Source organism: Humulus lupulus, chromosome 3 (genome assembly GCF_963169125.1).
Source record: "Humulus lupulus chromosome 3, drHumLupu1.1, whole genome shotgun sequence".
NCBI lineage: Eukaryota > Viridiplantae > Streptophyta > Magnoliopsida > Rosales > Cannabaceae > Humulus > Humulus lupulus.
The window spans coordinates 166,156,019-166,174,458 of NC_084795.1; positions in this window are offsets into that span (position 1 = coordinate 166,156,019).

Sequence of the window (18,440 nt, forward strand, 5' to 3'; positions counted from 1 at the left end):
GATGCAAAATGAGAAAGTTATAGCCTATGCGTCTCGACAGTTGAAGGAGTATGAGCAGAGGTATCCGACTCATGATTTGGAGTTAGCGGCAGTTGTGTTTGCACTGAAGGTGTGGCGTCATTACCTATACGGAGAGAAGTGCGAGATCTACACTGATCATAAGAGTCTGAAGTATTTCTTCACGCAGAAGGATTTGAATATGAGGTAGAGACGTTGGCTGGAGTTGGTTAAGGATTATGATTGTGATATCCTTTATCACCCTGGGAAAGCCAACATAGTGGCAGAGCATTGAGCCGGAGGGGCCCGGGACAGTTGTATAGTTCCACTCAGATCTCGAGAGAATTGGCTGATGAGATGGTTAGGGCAAGAATAGAACTAGTGGTAGGCCAGTTAGCCAATATCACTTTGCAGTCGACCCTGTTGGAGCAGATCAAGGAGGGTTAGTTGGTGGACGTGCAGTTGCAGGATAGTAGGCAGCATGCCTTAGCAGGGACAGCTACGGATTATTCAGTTTCAGAGACATGTTTACTCTGATATCAGGGATGGATATGTGTTCCAGCAGATGAGGGGATTAGGCGTGAGATATTGGATGAGTCCCACACTACGCCATACTCACTTCATCTGGATACCACGAAGATGTATCAGGATCTACGGACATTATTCTGGTGGCCCGGGATGAAGAAGGATGTAGTTGAGTATGTGTCTAGATGTTTGACCTGTCAGCAGGTTAAGGCTGAGCATCAGCGACCAGCGGGATTGCTTCAGCCTTTGGGTATCCCAGAGTGGAAGTGGGAGGATATTACGATGGATTTCGTGGGAGGATTACCTAGGACAGTTGGACTTCATGACTCGGTGTGGGTGATAGTGGATAGATACACCAAGTCAGCTCATTTCCTACCAGTTAGGTCAACTTATACCGTGGAGCAGTACGCAGAGCTGTATGTGAGGGAGATATTTCGTCTCCATGGGGTTCCAAAGTCTATTGTATCTGATCGAGATCCTATCTTTACCTCTAAGTTCTGGGGAGCTCTGCAGAGAGCCATGGGGACTTAGTTGAAGTTTAGCACAACTTTTCATCCTCAGACTGATGGACAGTCTGAGAGGACGAATCAGGTATTGGAGGACATGCTTAGGGCATGTGTGATTGACTTTGAGGGTTCGTGGAGTAAGTATCTGCCATTGATTGAGTTTTCATATAACAACAGTTATCAGTCTACGATTGGAGTGGCTCCTTATGAGATGTTATATGGAAGAAAATGCAGATCACCTATTCACTGGGATGAGATGGGTGAGAGAAGGAATTTGGGACCAGATATGGTACAGAAGACTAGCGAGGCCATTGAAAAGATTTGAGCTAGAATGCTTGCCTCGCAGAGTAGACAGAAAAGCTACGCTGACCCTAAGCGTAGGAACGTGGAGTTCCAGGTCGGGGACCACGTGTTTCTGCGAGTTTCACCGTTGAGGGGTGTGAGGAGGTTTGGAGTAAAGGGAAAGCTGAGCCCTTTTGGACCCTTTGAGATTCTAGAGAGGGTAGGGCAGGTGGCTTATAGGCTAGCCTTGCCACTGTCCTTATCAAGAGTTCATAACGTGTTTCACGTCTCTATGTTGCGGAAGTATGTTTCTGATACTACACATGTGTTGAGGCATGAGGACTTGGAGCTGCAGGCAGACTTGTCCTATGAGGAGAGACCGGTTCAGATTTTGGATCGGAAGGAAAAGGTTTTGCGGAATAAGACAATTCCGTTAGTGAAAGTGTTATGGAGGAATAGCAAGGTCGAGGAGGCGACCTGGGAGTTAGAGACGGCGATGCGGGATCAGTATCCCGAGCTATTCAGGTAAATTTTGAGGACGAAATTCTCATTAGGAGGGGATAGTTGTAATGACCCAAACTCACTAATAAGGCTTAAGGGCCTTGATTAGTATGCCAGGAGGGCATTGCTGGAATAATTGTGATTTAATGAGTAATTATGTGTTTAATATTGTTTATATGATAATTGATTGTATTATGTGGTAATATGTTATGTGATATATGTGAGAACCACATTATCATGTGGACAGGTTCGTTGAGCACGACTCAAGACGATTCTAGGCTCAGACAGCGGGAAAAGACACAATGGGGTTTAAGATTTGACTTTGGACAAGTCGGGGGTACTTTTAGATGGTGGATAGTGATTTGGGTTACCGGGACATGAAAATAAATATATGGAGATATATTTGAGGTTAGGATGTCTAGGTGGGAGTAATGGGGGATTTTACCATTTTGGCCTCGGGGACGGTTCCGGCACCCCGAGCCTCGAGATTAACTTAATAGATAAGTTAGACTTAAGGAAGCCTTTAGAAGAAAAATAAACCGACTAAACACTTAGGCTCTTTCTCTCTCTCACGCTCAAAGAAACACAAAGGAAACCAAGGGAAACTAGCTGGGATTTTTGAGTTTGGTGGTGAGAATTTGGAGGTCTAGCTCAGGGAGTCATCAAGCACTAGAACAGGGATTAAGGTAAGCATCTAACTCTGTTTTCTGTGGTTGAATTATGGGTTTTAGCTGGGTATTAGTTAAGTGTTGAAACAAGTTTAGTTGTGATGTTCTAAGGTAGAATTAAGAGGAGAAACTTGGGAGCTTAGCTTGGTCACAGCTTGGCAAAGTGATACTACAGAAAAGGTGAGTCTCTACTCTTGGTTTAGAGGTTTTTCATTGAGTTTGATGGCTGGTTTGTGTGTGTTTTAGCATTTGGGTTTTAGAAATTGAAAGGAAGGGATTAGGGTGTGTTAGGCTGCGTTTTCTTGGGAATTATGTTGTTTAGATCATGCTAAAGAGGTTGGGAATTAATTGGTTAAGTGATGGGGAGTTTTGGGATGGTTTACGGTAAGGTTTTGAGCTTTAAAATGGTGTAAAATCTGGGTTCGAAGGGGAGGGCCGCGGCTCTGTTCTAGAGCGCTGCGGCCCTAGCATGCAAAGAAGCCAAGGGGGCTCGGCCAAGGGGGCGCGCCGCGGCGCCCAAGGCAAGGGCCGCGGCGCGTGTGTGGTTCAGTGAGGAAGTAGGCTCTGTTTTGGGGAAGGGTCGTGGCTAGGCTTTGGGGGCCGCAGCCCTTGGTTGTACACTTCAGATTTTGAGGGTTCTAAACATGGGGAAGTGGTCTAGTGTGCTCGGGTTTGGTTTTACCACCGTGCTTGGTGGAATTAGGAGTCCCAGGAGTTAGTTTTGTAACTGGAAACCTATATTTGATTATTTATGAAACCCTATGCTTTGGATGTGGCTAGGTGATAAAAGCTTAGGCTCGGGAGTGAATTGTGCTTGAGGGACGTTGCTCGTAATTCGATAACCGTACAGACTAAAGGTAAGAAAACTGCACCCGGTTGAATATATGTGACGGGACTAAGGGCTCCCTATTATAGATGCTTGAAACGATGGTATTATGCCATGCAAGCCATTTTAGTGTACCAACGGCCTAAGGGTGCCAAGGGTCTCACTAGCGCACAGGGCGCGGCTCGGACACTGGTATCCGAGGACAGCTTAATATGCACTGAGCTTGGTTTAAGCGGGCCAGAGTCAGTGGGTTAAACAGAGGGTGCGGCCTAAATCATCGGCCCTGAATATTATGTGATATGAATGTTATGTGTGATAGAATGCATCATGGATTGGATTGTATAGGCTGAATATCTGTTGTGGATTATCTGATAAGTATACATGCTTACTGAGTTATTTTTCTGTTATTATTGTTTGAGTTACCTGTGATGTTTTTTTGCTGGGCCTTTGCTCACGGGTGCTACGTGGTGCAGGTAAAGGCAAGGGCAAGTTAGATCAGCCCTGACTGGAGAGCTCAACGAGCGGAATGTACATAGCTAGGTGCTCGGCCGCCACGATTGAGGTTTAGGCAAGGACGTGGAACCTAAAGACCGTCTGTTTTGCCTTAGTATGGCTAGTAGTTATTTATGTACTTTTGGGAGTCTGTAAACTTATCTTAACTTTGTTTTGTATGGGATCCCATGTTTACCACAGTTTAAATATATGAAATGAGTCTTTTGAGACCAAAACTTTTTTAACCATAGATCTCACATGTTTAGAAACACGTTTTCAAATTAATGACTTGATTAGTACGTCCTGCACTTTTATAAGTACACAGTGTAACGGTCTTGGCTATCCAGGGCGTTACATCATTATGGCTTTTGGTTAGGTGTTTAAGTCTCTTGAAACTTAAGGTTTTCGGTAAGTTTCTATCTTGATGGTTTAGATATCTTTTTCATCTCATTTTCTTTAGAAACTCATGTTTCTTATTGTCGATTTTAGGAGTTTTCCAATCCCGTTCTTGCCTCCAATATCCCGGTTTTTGGTAAGGAAAATAGGTTAGATTATATGTGTTATGATATGTTTATATGCTATGATATGTTATGTGTTATGTATATATGTATGAATATGATTTGTAGTCACTTGGGGCTTATAGTTGCTTCGATAGCAAATCCCAAGATTTTTCTCATTATCGTGGTTTAGAGTTATGATTTACCCTACCTCGATTAGTAGACTGGAGACCTAGATGGGTTATCATATACTATTTTGTGATCTAACCTACCTCGATTAGTAGACTGAGAATCTAGATGGTTTTATCACATGCTACGGTAATGAGTTAATGGCCATTAATATTGTAGTCCTATATGAGATACATTTTTACGTCATATGTTTTATAGTATATGTTTTATGATATAGTCTTATGATGTATATATGTTTTTAGTAGATTTTCCTTGTTCGGGATTAGGCTTATTCCTTTTATTTTAGATGATGCAAGAAAATGAGCTTGGAAGGCGGGATAGATTCGTGGTAGCTTGGCATGTGTATTGGGGATGGATTGATTGAATGGGTTGTTGGAAGATCGAGGGTGACGTTGTTTCAAGTCTTTTAATTTATGTTCTTATGTATTTCTGCACTTAGTTTTTAAACAATTAATTAAATTTTATGTTTATGTTTTTATGTTAATAACGATGGGATCCCGTATTGTATTTTGGATTTTTAATAAAGTTTTAATATTTTATTTATGTATGTATTCCAAAATAGTAGCTATGTCTTAATAGTTTTTAATGGTCTGAGGTTTTAGAATTAGTCAGGTCATTACAGTTGGTATTTGAGCCCATAGTTCATATGCATGAAGTTTTCCTTGATACACATGCACAAGCTCCGAATCTAACCGCCAATGCAAGTGTTTATGTTATGAATAGTATGTTTATGTTAATAACTAATGTTTTAGTCATTATGTTTTCAGTTAAGAATGAATGGAGCTTTGACCTATCATGATATCCAAGCCATTAAGGCATTGAAAAGGATTAGAGAGCCAAGGAATACAATAGGAGTGCTAGAAAGAATCACTCAAAGATTGATCTTGTTTCACAATGAGATAGTTCACCTTCAAATCAATAGGCAAATTATGATGAGAACCACGGAACAATATGTCCTAGTAATTAGGCTTTTTAAAGATTTTCCTTTCGTAATTCCCGCCTTCCAAGCTCATTTTACTGCACCATCTAAAATAAAAGGAATGAGCCTAATGCCCAGCAAGGAAAATCTACTAAAAACATATATACATCATAAGACTATATCATAAAACATATACTATAAAACATATGACGTAAAAACGTATCTCATATAGGAACAATATTAATGGCCATTAACTCTTTATCATAGCATGTGATAAAACCATCTAGATTCTCAGTCTACTAATCGAGGTAGGTTAGATCACAAAATAGTATATGATAACCCATCTAGGTCCTTAGTCTAATAATCGAGGTAGGGTAAATCATAACTCTAAACCACGATAATGATAAAAATCTTGGGGATAAAAGAATAAAAGAAAATACCTTGAATGAACTAGAACTTCGATCTACACCACGATAAATGAAAGAAAATAAAAGAACAATGATGAACTAAATCTGAGGATAAGAATACCTTGAATGAACTAGAACTCTGATCTACATCTTAATACCGAAATAACACTCTATCTTACTTCCCAAGTGTTTATAAAGCTTAGATTGAAAAGCTTTTAAATCCCAAACCCTAGTGTTTTCTCTCTAGAATAAACTTAGTAGCTTTGAGCCTCTAAAGAATGCTTGAGTTCAAGGAGTGAAACTAACCCCTTTTAAAAAGAGTAAATAAATGAATATAAATTGAATAAATTTGAATTTTCGGTTCAACAGATGCCCAAAACTCGGTCAAAAATGTTCAAGAGCGAGTCCAAGTGGTCGAGGGCTGTTTCTATTTTAAATCCACAAAGTTTCAAAAATGGCTCCAGGAGCCGATATATTGCCTACCCTAGGCGATATATCGCCCCTACCTATGCCCCGACCTTTCGTGGTTTCGTTCGTGCGAAGTCGACATGTTTTCCGTATCTTTCATAGGCAATGTATCGGCCCTATAGCTGCAATATATCGGCATACAATGATATTTTAAACACGTTTTTGCACACTTTCAGCATATTTGAAGTTTGTTAAAACAACTTTGACTGAGTAAAACGTGATCCTAACAGCTGCTAGAAGGTTCTAGAGCTTCTAAATCTATATTTTATTCATCTAAAATGCTTAAATCCTAAATAAACATGCTTGTGATAAGTGTCACGTTCTTATTATTTCTATATAAACCTTAGGTTATAATAAATAATATTTCTAGGACCAACTATATTAATTAAACCTTATGTTATAATTAATATTTCTAAACTTTAGGTTAAACTTATAAAATCCATAACTATTTCTACGAGTTTCCAAATAAATATCAGCTTGAACCAATAACCACTAAAACTAAAATACTACAAGATACAACTAGCTACTACTACTACTATCTAGCTAAGTAAAATTCTGAGATGCTACATATGTTTATAATATTAAGTAAATATCATAAAATTCCAAAGTTCATCTATGTGGTCTTAATCTCATATTAGTATGAGAGGATTGAGATTGATATAATGAACTTGAAATAATTTGCAGTAAAATAAAGTTATGGAATCTTTAGATTAATTACTGCTAGTATGGTTCACTAGTATTATGAATACAAGTGACCTAGATCTGGGTCACTAGTGTAGTAGGACACTTTATTGAAGATACTTTATATATAGTGATATATAGAACAGGACCAGATGTGATTTGTTAATACTTATTTAAACATCGTTTTGTAGTATTAATCAAACACATCAAACGATGATCATATACACGATGATCTTAATCCCGAGGTTACTATGAACTCCTATATATGTCATCTGATGCTTTGATTCATGCATAAGGTGTGTCAGAATGATCAGGCTAAGAACAATTGTTTTGGGGACTCAATGATATATATGGCAGGGGACATAGTTTAACAGATATGAAATCTATACCTTCCTATAGAATGAATAATGGTTCCCTATTGAGTTGACTTTTGGGACTGAAAAGGTTATAGCGCTCATGTCGCAAACTTGTTGTGACACAACCTTCACTAGTAAAGTCAAAGGTACACTAGGAACTAGATATAGTTCAAAGGGTTAAAAGGTTATTTTTTTCCTTTTAAATTATGATTCATTAATAGATGATTAACGTTGTATGTAATGATTATATCAATGGACAATTTATTCTTTAATAAAGTACTATGTAAATATATGTCTATAATTATCAAGAGTTCATTCTCATATTTATAGTGGAGTAATTATGAGATTAATAAATATAATTATTTAATCAAAGACCTTTGATTAATAATCTAATATTTATTAGAGTTTGAAATTATAGGTCCATAGGTCCACATGGTGGCTCTATCAACACCATATCAAGGTAAGAGTTGATACAAGGGTAAAACTGTAATTTAGAAATTTGAGAAGAATTTTCTTCTTCATGTCAAATATACAATTATATGATAATTGAGGATGAATAATTAATTTGGAATTAATTATTAAATTTTGAAAATGTATTTATTTATTTAAATATTAAAATTTTGAAATATATATAACAATAAATAAATTAATTATTTTATTTGAGTTGGAGAAAATAAAAATGGTAAGTCAAAATAGTTTTGATTTATTAATTTTTTAAAAGATGATAATAATGATGATCATTAATTTGAATTTTGAATTTAAAATTTAAATTTGAATTATGGTTGTGATATTTTTCTTAAAAAGATGATACCATATTATATTTTATGGGAGGGATTTATTTAAATTAATAAAAGAAAATAGGAAAAAGGCAACATTCCCTATATGGGAATAAGGCTACACGCATGACACAGTCCAAGGACCGTGCCATGTGTGGCGTGCTGCCCCTTTGGCACACCCACATGGGGCCATTTTGTAATGAGCATGCCTTGGTGCTTGATCATTAGTCAAGTCTTGCACCAAGCAACCTCATGGGATAGGGTAGTGGCAGTTTTGTAATATTGCATATGTCTCCCAAACAAAAATCATATATGTTCCTGGGAAGACTTTATTTCCCTAGAAGGCTCCTTAGGGGGAGGTGACCTGGTGACTTAGGGAAGCACCATGGCCATCAGCAGATAGGGGCCAAAGCTGTGTACTCCCTTGCCCTATCAAGGCTATATATTAATGAAATAACATTTATCCATACTTGCCCCTGTGTACTTCCTTGTTGCTTATGTGTTACTTGTTTGTTACCTTCGTTGGGCCTTTGTGTGCCACTTGCCTTGTTGTGTGCTTTGTGTTGTGTGGACGTTCCTAGGAATGACTTGCTTTGTGCTTGCTCATACTTCGTTATTGCCCGTTGCATGTCCGAGATGTGTATGTGGCTAACCGCTGAGTTTGTTTGCCTGTAGGGGTGTGTTGTAGGCTGACTTGCTAGCTTGAAGAGTCTGCAAGTGCCGCACGTTCCGTCTAGTTGGAATCCCCAAATAGCCGGCCCGTGACAGTTGGTATCAGAGCCAAGTTAGAAAGCGCTTGGCAAAAACACACTATGGTGAGCAACACTCAGAGGATCGAAGCTCTTGAGAAGCGAGTAGGGGAACTAGATGGCCTGGACGAGAGGGTCAGGGATCTTTCCTCTGCAAGTCAGGACTCGGGTTCGTCTGATGCATACAATCACATAGCTGCGTTGGAGAAGGAGAATGATGTTCTTCTATCCAGAATTATCGCGTTGGAGAAAAGAAACACTCCAACAAGTACTTCTGTTTCCCCTCGGTGGGAAGAGCGCATCGCGGCAGTGGAGCGCATGCTAAGGGAACAAGAAGTTTCAATAAATGACACAACGGAAGATTGCAGGGAGGCAGTCGGTGTGCTCAGAGAAGAAATGGCTGAGCTAACTGCCAAGGTAAACCTGACCATGCGAGCGGTTGGGAATGCCCCTGCAACAGGGCCGATAGGTATGGAATATGGCCGAGCCAAAGTACCCGAGCCGAGGCCCTATAATGGGGCCAGAGATGCAAAGGATTTGGAGAATTTCCTCTTTGACATGGAACATTACTTTAGAGTCGTGCGGGCCGATTCGGAAGATGGAAAGGTCGCCATGGCTACCATGTATTTGTCGGGGGATGCCAAAGTGTGGTGGAGGACCAAATATGATGATATAGAGAATGGCAGGTGTACCATCACATCTTGGGCGGACCTGAAGAGGGAATTAAAGACGCAGTTTCTGCCAGAAAATGTAGCTTACATAGCTCGTCGCCAGTTACGAGAGCTTAAACAAGTCGGGACAGTCCGAGAGTATGTAAAGAGATTTTCGGGACTGTTGCTCGATATTAAAGACATGTCCGAAGTGGACAGGCTCTTCTGCTTCCTCGAGGGACTGAAACCGTGGGCCAAGCAAGAACTTCAAAGACAGCGGGTGACTGATCTAGCCACCGCTCAAGCTGCTGCCGAACGCTTAACAGACTACACTCCGGAGAGTAGCTTGCCGAAAAGGGCTACCCCTCCAGCCAGCTCAAGTAGTGTCGGGAGTAAGAAGTTTGGGAAGTCCTGGCAGGGCAAGAGTGGGGGAGAGAAGAGGACAGCTGAGTCCAATTCTTCCAGTGGGACAGATGCTGCTGTAGGGAAGAAGCCGCTAGCTTGTTGGATTTGCAAAGGCCCACACAAGTCGGCAGTATGCAAATTCCGGGGCCAGATAAATGCCCTCATTGGCCAAGAACAACAAGGTGAAGGAGAAGAGGAGGAAGAAGAAGAGTACGCGCACATGGGCGCTGTCCGCCTGTTGAATGCTCTCAAGAAGCATGGCGAGAAAGGGAAGAAGACCCTGGGGAAAGGGCTAATGTTCGTGGATGCCGCTATCAATGGCAAGCCTGCCAAAAGCGTGATGATTGATACTGGCGCCATCCACAACTTCATCTCTGAACTCGAAGCAAAGCGACTGGGACTAAAGCTGGAGAAAGATGCAGGCCGCATGAAGGCGGTCAACTCCAAAGCCTTGGCCACATCTGGCGTGGCTAAAGGGGTAAAAGTGAAGATCGACATGTGGGAAGGGCAGACTGATTTGGTGGTCGTCCATATGGACGACTTCGATGTAGTTTTGGGAATGGACTTTCTAACCGAGAAAGGTGCCATTCCAATTCCTGCCACTGGAAGCTTACTCATAATGGGAGAGACTCCTTCAATGGTACCTGCAAAGGTGAAGCCACCCCCTGCTGTGAAGCTTCTATCAGCTTTACAGTTCAAGAAGGGTGTGAGGAAGCAGGAGCCGACTTATGTAGCTGTGCCCACCGTGTTCGAAGAAGTAGTGGAAGAAATTGTTCCACTAGAAATTACGAGGGTCTTGAAGGTGTATGGGGATGTGATGCCAGATAAACTCCCCAAAGCCTTGCCACCAAAGAGGGGGATTGATCACCAGATAGAGCTGGTGCCTGGAGCGAAACCTCCAACAAAAGCGCCATACAGAATGGCACCCCCTGAGCTAGAAGAATTGAGGAAGCAATTAAAAGAGCTATTGGAGGCAGGCTTCATCAGACCGTCGAAGGCGCCATATCGCGCACCGGTGCTATTCCAGAAGAAGCACGATGGGAGCTTGAGACTGTGCATCGACTATAGGGCTCTCAATAAGGTGACAGTTCGCAACACATACCCCATTCCTCTAATCGCTGATTTGTTCGACCAGCTAAGTGGAGCTAAATACTTCACAAAGTTGGACTTGAGATCGGGCTATTATCAGGTGAGGATTGCAGATGGGGATGAACCAAAGACTACGTGTGTTACTCGATACGGAGCATTTGAGTTTCGAGTAATGCCGTTTGGGTTGACAAATGCACCTGCTACCTTCTGTACACTAATGAACCAAGTATTCCACGAGTATCTAGATAAGTTCGTGGTGGTGTACTTGGATGACATCGTGGTTTATAGCGCCACGATAGAAGAGCATCAAGAACACTTGGCTCAAGTGTTTCAGAAGTTGAGAGAGAACCAGCTATATGTGAAGCGAGAGAAATGCTCGTTTGCACAGGAGAGCATCAAGTTCTTAGGCCACGTGGTGGAACGTGGCCGTATTCGTATGGATCTGGAGAAGGTGAGGGCAATCCAGGAATGGAAAGCCCCCACAAACGTGAAAGAACTCCGCTCCTTCTTGGGCCTAGCTAACTACTATAGAAGATTTGTGGACAGCTACTCAAGAAGGGCGACACCCTTGACCGAGCTTCTGAAAAAGGGTGTGATTTGGGCGTGGACTGACAAGTGTGCTGAAGCATTCAGAAGTTTGAAAGAAGCCATGATGAAGGATCCTGTTCTTGCCTTGCCAACTATTAGCAAGCCCTTCGAAGTACAGACAGATGCATCAGATTATGCTCTGGGAGGGGTACTAGTACAAGAGGACCACCCAGTCGCATACGAAAGTCGCAAGCTGTCTGAAGTTGAGAGGAGGTATACTGCCCAGGAGAAGGAGCTCCTCGCAGTTATACATTGCTTGCGAGTGTGGAGGCATTACTTGCTGGGGTCAAAGTTCGTGGTGAAGACGGATAATGCAGCTGTGAGTCATTTCCTTACTCAGCCGAAGCTGACCCCTAAGCAGGCTCGATGGCAGGAGTTTGTGGCGGAATTCGACTTCCGTTTTGAGCACAGGGCAGGACGCTTGAACCAGGCAGCTGACACCTTGAGTCGTAAAGCGGAGTTGGCGACTCTAAAGATCATGGCTAGTTTATCGGCTAGCGTGGTGAACACTCCACTCAAGGAACGCATTAAAGAAAACCTAGAAAAAGACCCAGTTGTCAGGACCATCCTGAAGCTCGTAAAAGAAGGCAAGACTCGCCAGTTCTGGGTGGAGGATGACCTTCTGTGGGCTAAAGGGGGACGCTTGTATGTTCCAAGAGCTGGAGATTTGCAAAGGACATTACTAAGCGAGTGTCATGACACTCTGTGGGCAGGTCATCCAGGGTGGCAGAGAACCCATGCCCTCTTGAAGCAGGGATACTACTGGCCACAAATGCAGGACGATGTAGTGGAGTACACCAAGACATGTCTGGTCTGCCAGCAAGACAAGGTCGATAGGAACAAGACACCTGGGTTGTTGGAGCCCTTGCGAGTCCCAAGCCAACCGTGGGAGAGCGTGTCGCTTGACTTTATCACCAGTCTTCCGAAGACAGGAGATTTAAGTGCGATCTTGGTGGTCGTGGATAGATTCTCGAAGTATGCAACATTCATCCCAGTGTCGAAGTACTGTTCGGCAGAAGAGACAGCCAGACAATTTTTCAAACATATTGTCAAATATTGGGGAGTGCCCCAGAACATAGTCAGTGACCGAGATGGAAGATTCACGGGGACGTTTTGGTCCGAATTATTCAATCTCTTGGGGTCACAACTGAATATTTCCTCGAGCTACCATCCGCAGACAGATGGGCAGACAGAAAGATTCAACGGGATGTTGGAAGAGTACTTGCGCCACTTTGTCAATGCCAATCAGAAGAATTGGCCGCAACTACTCGATGTAGCTCAATTTTGTTTCAACTCTCAAAAGAGTTCTTCGTCGAATAAGAGCCCTTTTGAAGTTGTTAATGGACAGCAACCACTGTTACCCCACACAGTGGACGAATATCGCGGTCGGAACCCGCGAGCCTTTCACTTCACCAAAGACTGGAAGAAGACAACAGAGATTGCCCGAGCTTATCTAGAGAAAGCCTCAAGAAGAATGAAGAAGTGGGCAGATCAGAAGCGCAGACCACTGGAGTTCAAAGCAGGTGACTTAGTGTTAATCAAGCTGCGGCCCGAACAGTTGAGATTCCGAGGGGACAAAGACATCAGACTCGTCCGCAAGTACGAGGGTCCAGTCTCAGTCATCTCAAAAGTTGGCCTAACTTCATACAAAGTCGACCTACCCGCTTGGATGAAGATACACCCGGTCCTTCACGTCAGCAACTTGAAGCCGTATCATGAAGATCCAGCCAATCCAGAGCGCAACCAGTCAACCAGAGGAGGAGTCAGTGTTCAACCAAGGAGCAAGCGTCAACCTGAAGAAATCCTGGCGGAAAGAACGGTCACCACTGACCTTAAAAGCATAAGGAATATCTGGTAAAATGGAAGGGGCTCGCTGATGACGAAATCCGCTGGGAAAGGGCGGAAGACTTGAAGAAGCTCACGCAGAAGATTGAAGATCTACAAGCTACTTCGTCGAGGGCGCCGAAAGATTAAGTGGGGGAGAGTGTGGCGTGCTGCCCCTTTGACACACCCACATGGGGCCATTTTGTAATGAGCATGCCTTGGTGCTTGATCATTAGTCAAGTCTTGCACCAAGCAACCTCATGGGATAGGGTAGTGGCAGTTTTGTAATATTGCATATGTCTCCCAGACAAAAATCATATATGTTCCTGGGAAGACTTTATTTCCCTAGAAGGCTCCTTAGGGGGAGGTGACCTGGTGACTTAGGGAAGCACCATGGCCATCAGCAGATAGGGGCCAAAGCTGTGTACTCCCTTGCCCTATCAAGGCTATATATTAATGAAATAACATTTATCCATACTTGCCCCTGTGTACTTCCTTGTTGCTTATGTGTTACTTGTTTGTTACCTTCGTTGGGCCTTTGTGTGCCACTTGCCTTGTTGTGTGCTTTGTGTTGTGTGGACGTTCCTAGGAATGACTTGCTTTGTGCTTGCTCATACTTCGTTATTGCCCGTTGCATGTCGGAGATGTGTATGTGGCTAACCGCTGAGTTTGTTTGCCTGTAGGGGTGTGTTGTAGGCTGACTTGCTAGCTTGAAGAGTCTGCAAGTGCCGCACGTTCCGTCTAGTTGGAATCCCCAAATAGCCGGCCCGTGACACCATGCGTGCGTGTGATACTGATAAAGTATAAGTATTAGTTTTTTCATATTTTTTTTAATTAATTTGAAAATAAGTTTGTCAAATTTGGTAAGTTAGATATTACCTAAATCTATTCCTATCATTATTATTATTATTATTATTATTATTATGATTATGAATAATGATGTAATAGACAACATATATATATTATATGATAATAAGAGAAAGAGATCGATTCAGAAAACCATTGTCTGACAAGAAAATCTTCATCTTCTTCTCTTATTATTCCATCATTTCTCAATCCATAATCCAAGTTCTCATGTGTTGAGATAAACTTGTGATTTCTAAATTACAACATTTGTTCTCTATGTGCTCACCTACATCTTGAGGTGTAGAGAACACTCCAGAAGATCGTGGTCCGAGTACTCATAGTGTTGAATAGAAAGATCGTTATTTATACGAAAAGACTCGAGGACATTTGATAGGCTCCAAGAGGTAAATGTTTATGTTCCTAAATATTTGTATAGATGTGCATGTAATATCGTTACCTGGAAGTGCCTCGTCATACCGCCCACGGAAGTTCCCTTGGTCTGAACTCGAGGTCACATTAGACTGGCGCTGCTATTATATACCTATGTGTATATATATGTATGTATGTATATCTATAAATATATATATACATGTATGAGCGTGTATATATATCTATATGTTGCATGATTAATAATATTGAATTTTAATTTTTAATGACCCAAATTTCCTAATAAGGTTTATGTAATGCCCCAAATTTCCTAATAAAGTTTAGGACCTTGATTAGGAGGCCGGGAGGGTCATAATTGATTTATTATGTTATTAAATGATTATATGCATGTTTAGGAGTATTAAATATGCATGTGAACTCATTTATGATTAATTGGGTGATTTTCATATTTTGGCCATTTCGGGCATATTTGGCATATATGTGATATGTGTGTGGTGCTTTATTATTATTTGGTTATGCCAGGGTTACTCAACACAAGACGATCCTAGGAGGTAAGCTAGTGGGAAAGTCACAACGGGATTTATTCTTGACTCGGAGTGAGTCAAGGGGTATTTAGAGCATTACCGGGTTATTGGGTAATGGCAACAAGAATTTGATGATAAATTGGGAGTTAGTAAGATCAAGGGGAAATTCTGGAGGTTTTGACTATTTTGTCCCCGGGGGTGTTTTCGGGACCCCAAGCATTAGGATTTGTTTGAGGCTACTTCAAGCTCTCTCCCTCAAAGTTCCATTTTCGTCTCCCTATCGCATTTTCGAAGGAAACTTGAGTTCTAGGACTTGGATTCAAGCGAGGATCGAGGCATAGTGATTCTAGGGAAGATTAGAAGCTTATTAGCTGGAGGATTTAGTTGGAAAACAACTCAATCGGAGGTAATCCAAGTTTTAAGTTCTAAGTTTTTAAGCTTGAATTGGATTTTTGTGTTTTAATGAGTTTTTGGGTGATTTAAAACTTTGGTTTTAATGGTTTTGGATGATTAGGATGTTTGGTAACTTTGATTTTATGATTTGGGGATGTTTGGATAGGTTGTTGGAAGGTTTTAAAATGGAGAAAACGAGGAAAAATGGCTGGTTCGTGGTTGGGCCGCAACCCTGGCTTGTTGAAGCAGGTGGAGGTTGCTGATAAGCCTAAGGGCCGCGGCGCTTGATGCCATTTTTGGCCAAATTGATGTTTTGAGCATGGGAACTTAACTCTAAGGGCTTGGGATCGATCCTACTACCTAGTTAAGTGGGATTCGATGTCCCGGAGGCTTGGGTTGGGTTTGGAAGTATTTATTTACTCATTTTGATGAGGTTTTATATTATGATTGTGACTAGGTTATCACTAGGGGCTTGGAATCAGGATCGTGCTTGTGGCTCATTTATTGGTAACCTGTGCTTGGACAAAAGGTAAGAAAACTGCACCCTGTGTATATATGACATGCATTGTTATTCTTGATGCATGTTGGATGGTTAAATGTGACATGCATGGTTATTGTTGAGGCATGACAAGTGATTAAATGTGATGCACGAGAAACATGTGATTAGGGTATGCTAGGAATAATGATTATGAGATTAATCAGAGCTTGAGTCTCTGTAATTATGCATGATTATAATTATGCTTTTGATTATCGAGTGAGCATGCAAAATGCTTTATATCTGAATATTTAACATATGATATATGTCTGTTTGCATTACCTAAATGAGGAAGCACTGACTTATTAGTCAGGCATTGGCAATGGTGTCAATATCAACTGTGAAGCTGTGACTCATTAGTCATGTTCGGCAGTGGTATTGAGAACTGGTCACATGGGATTGACTTATAAGTCAAGTACAGCCTTAGCGTGTTTAATGCAAGCCGATGAAAGATTAGATCTAATCGACATCTGCATTGAATGACTCAACTGAGCATTAATGCCGGACCGACCTCAAGTTCGATGAAATTTAAAAGTGCTTGTCTAATCTATGGGCTAGTTAATTAGAGCCAGAGCCAGAATGGCTAAAGTGGCCTATATGTCACATGGATAGGAGGGTATGGGACCTCCAGAGCGTGACTCATTAGTCACCTATACAGGGCATGACTCATTAGTCATCCACACCGAGATTGACTTATTAGTCATCTATACCAAGTGTGACTTATTAGTCACCAATATAGAGTGTGACTCATTAGTCACCTATATAGGGTATGACTCATTAGTCATCCACATAGAGATAGACTTATTAGTCATCAATACAGAGTGTGGCTTATAAGTCACCTATACCGAGTGTGAATCATTAGTCACCTAGACAGAGATGGACTTATTAGTCATCAATACAGAGTGTGACTCATTAGTCACCTATGCAGGGTGTGACCCATTAGTCATCCTCTCCGAGACAGACTTATTAGTCATCTATCCAAGAAGCAGGTCCTCAGAGAATGACTCATTAGTCTTCCATTTAGATGCAGGACCCCATAATCATTTATTTGAACTTATTTGCATGCATGACGGAAGCTATTATTGCTAGGCATGCACATTATGATTCGATGACATGTTATTACTATTCATGAGCATGTTGAGTTTTCTTGCTGGGCTTCGGCTCACGGGTGCAATGTGGCACAGGTAAAGGCAAAAGAAAGCTGGACCATCCTTGAGTTGGAGAGCTTAGGTGATGACGTGTACATATGCGGCTGCTCGACCGCCACGGCCGAGGGTTGAAAGAGGAACTAGGGTTAAACCCTAATTTGTCGCTTAGATTGGCCTGTTGTAAATATTTTCTTGTAATAGACCTTTAAATTATATTTTTGGGACCCCAATGTATACAATAAACATTCTAGTGAAACGTTATATCTTAACCAAAATTTTTTGTAACGCCCTGGATAGCCAAGACCGTTACACTGTGTGTTTATAAAGTGCCAGACTTGCTAACCAAGTCATTAAAGTAAAAACGTGTTACTGAAACAGTAGAGGAACTAGGGTTAAAAGTGTTTTGGTCTCAAAAGTTACATTTTCATTACTAAACATTGTTTCATTACATGGGATCCCAAAAATGACAGTTTCAAAGGTCATTTACAAAATTTACAAGGTTTAAATACATTAGCGGCCGTACTAAGGCAAAATGAGCAGTTAGGTAGTCTCTGTCCTGACACACTTCTCGACCATGGTGATCGAACGGCTGGCTATGTACATTACACCTCGGAGCTCTCCACCTCAGGCCTGGTCCAGCTTGCCCTTGCCCTTACCTGCACCACGAAGCACCCGTGAGCCGAGGCCCAGCAAGAAAACGCAGCAATGACAGAGCATGAACAACTAGCAATCAAGTCATTTACTCATATAGCATCTCATAAATTTCAAGTATATCATCACTCAAACATACCACATACTAAGGATTTCATCTCATAAAGCATAATGCACAGACGATAACCAGGGCTAGCGCCCATAGGCTGCTCCCTCTGTTATCCTAATGTTTCTGGCTCCCAGTGGCCAATTCGCGCCCCGTACGCTAAAATCATGAACGGTACTCTTAGACCGCTTATACGTGTCCCTTGGCATAATACCAACGATGACACAATACAACTCTCGGGAGCACTTAGTCCCATTCACAACCATATATTCGGGTGCGGTTTTCTTACCTTTCAATTCACTGGTTTTCGATGCCACGTGGCCGCAAGCACGGTCCTCTACCCCGAGCCTCTCCAAAGTCCTAATCACAACACAAATAATATTCTTTGTCATTAACCAATCCAAGACTACCTTCTCGGTACCTAACCCACACTCTCGGAACCCCCAAAACCTTAG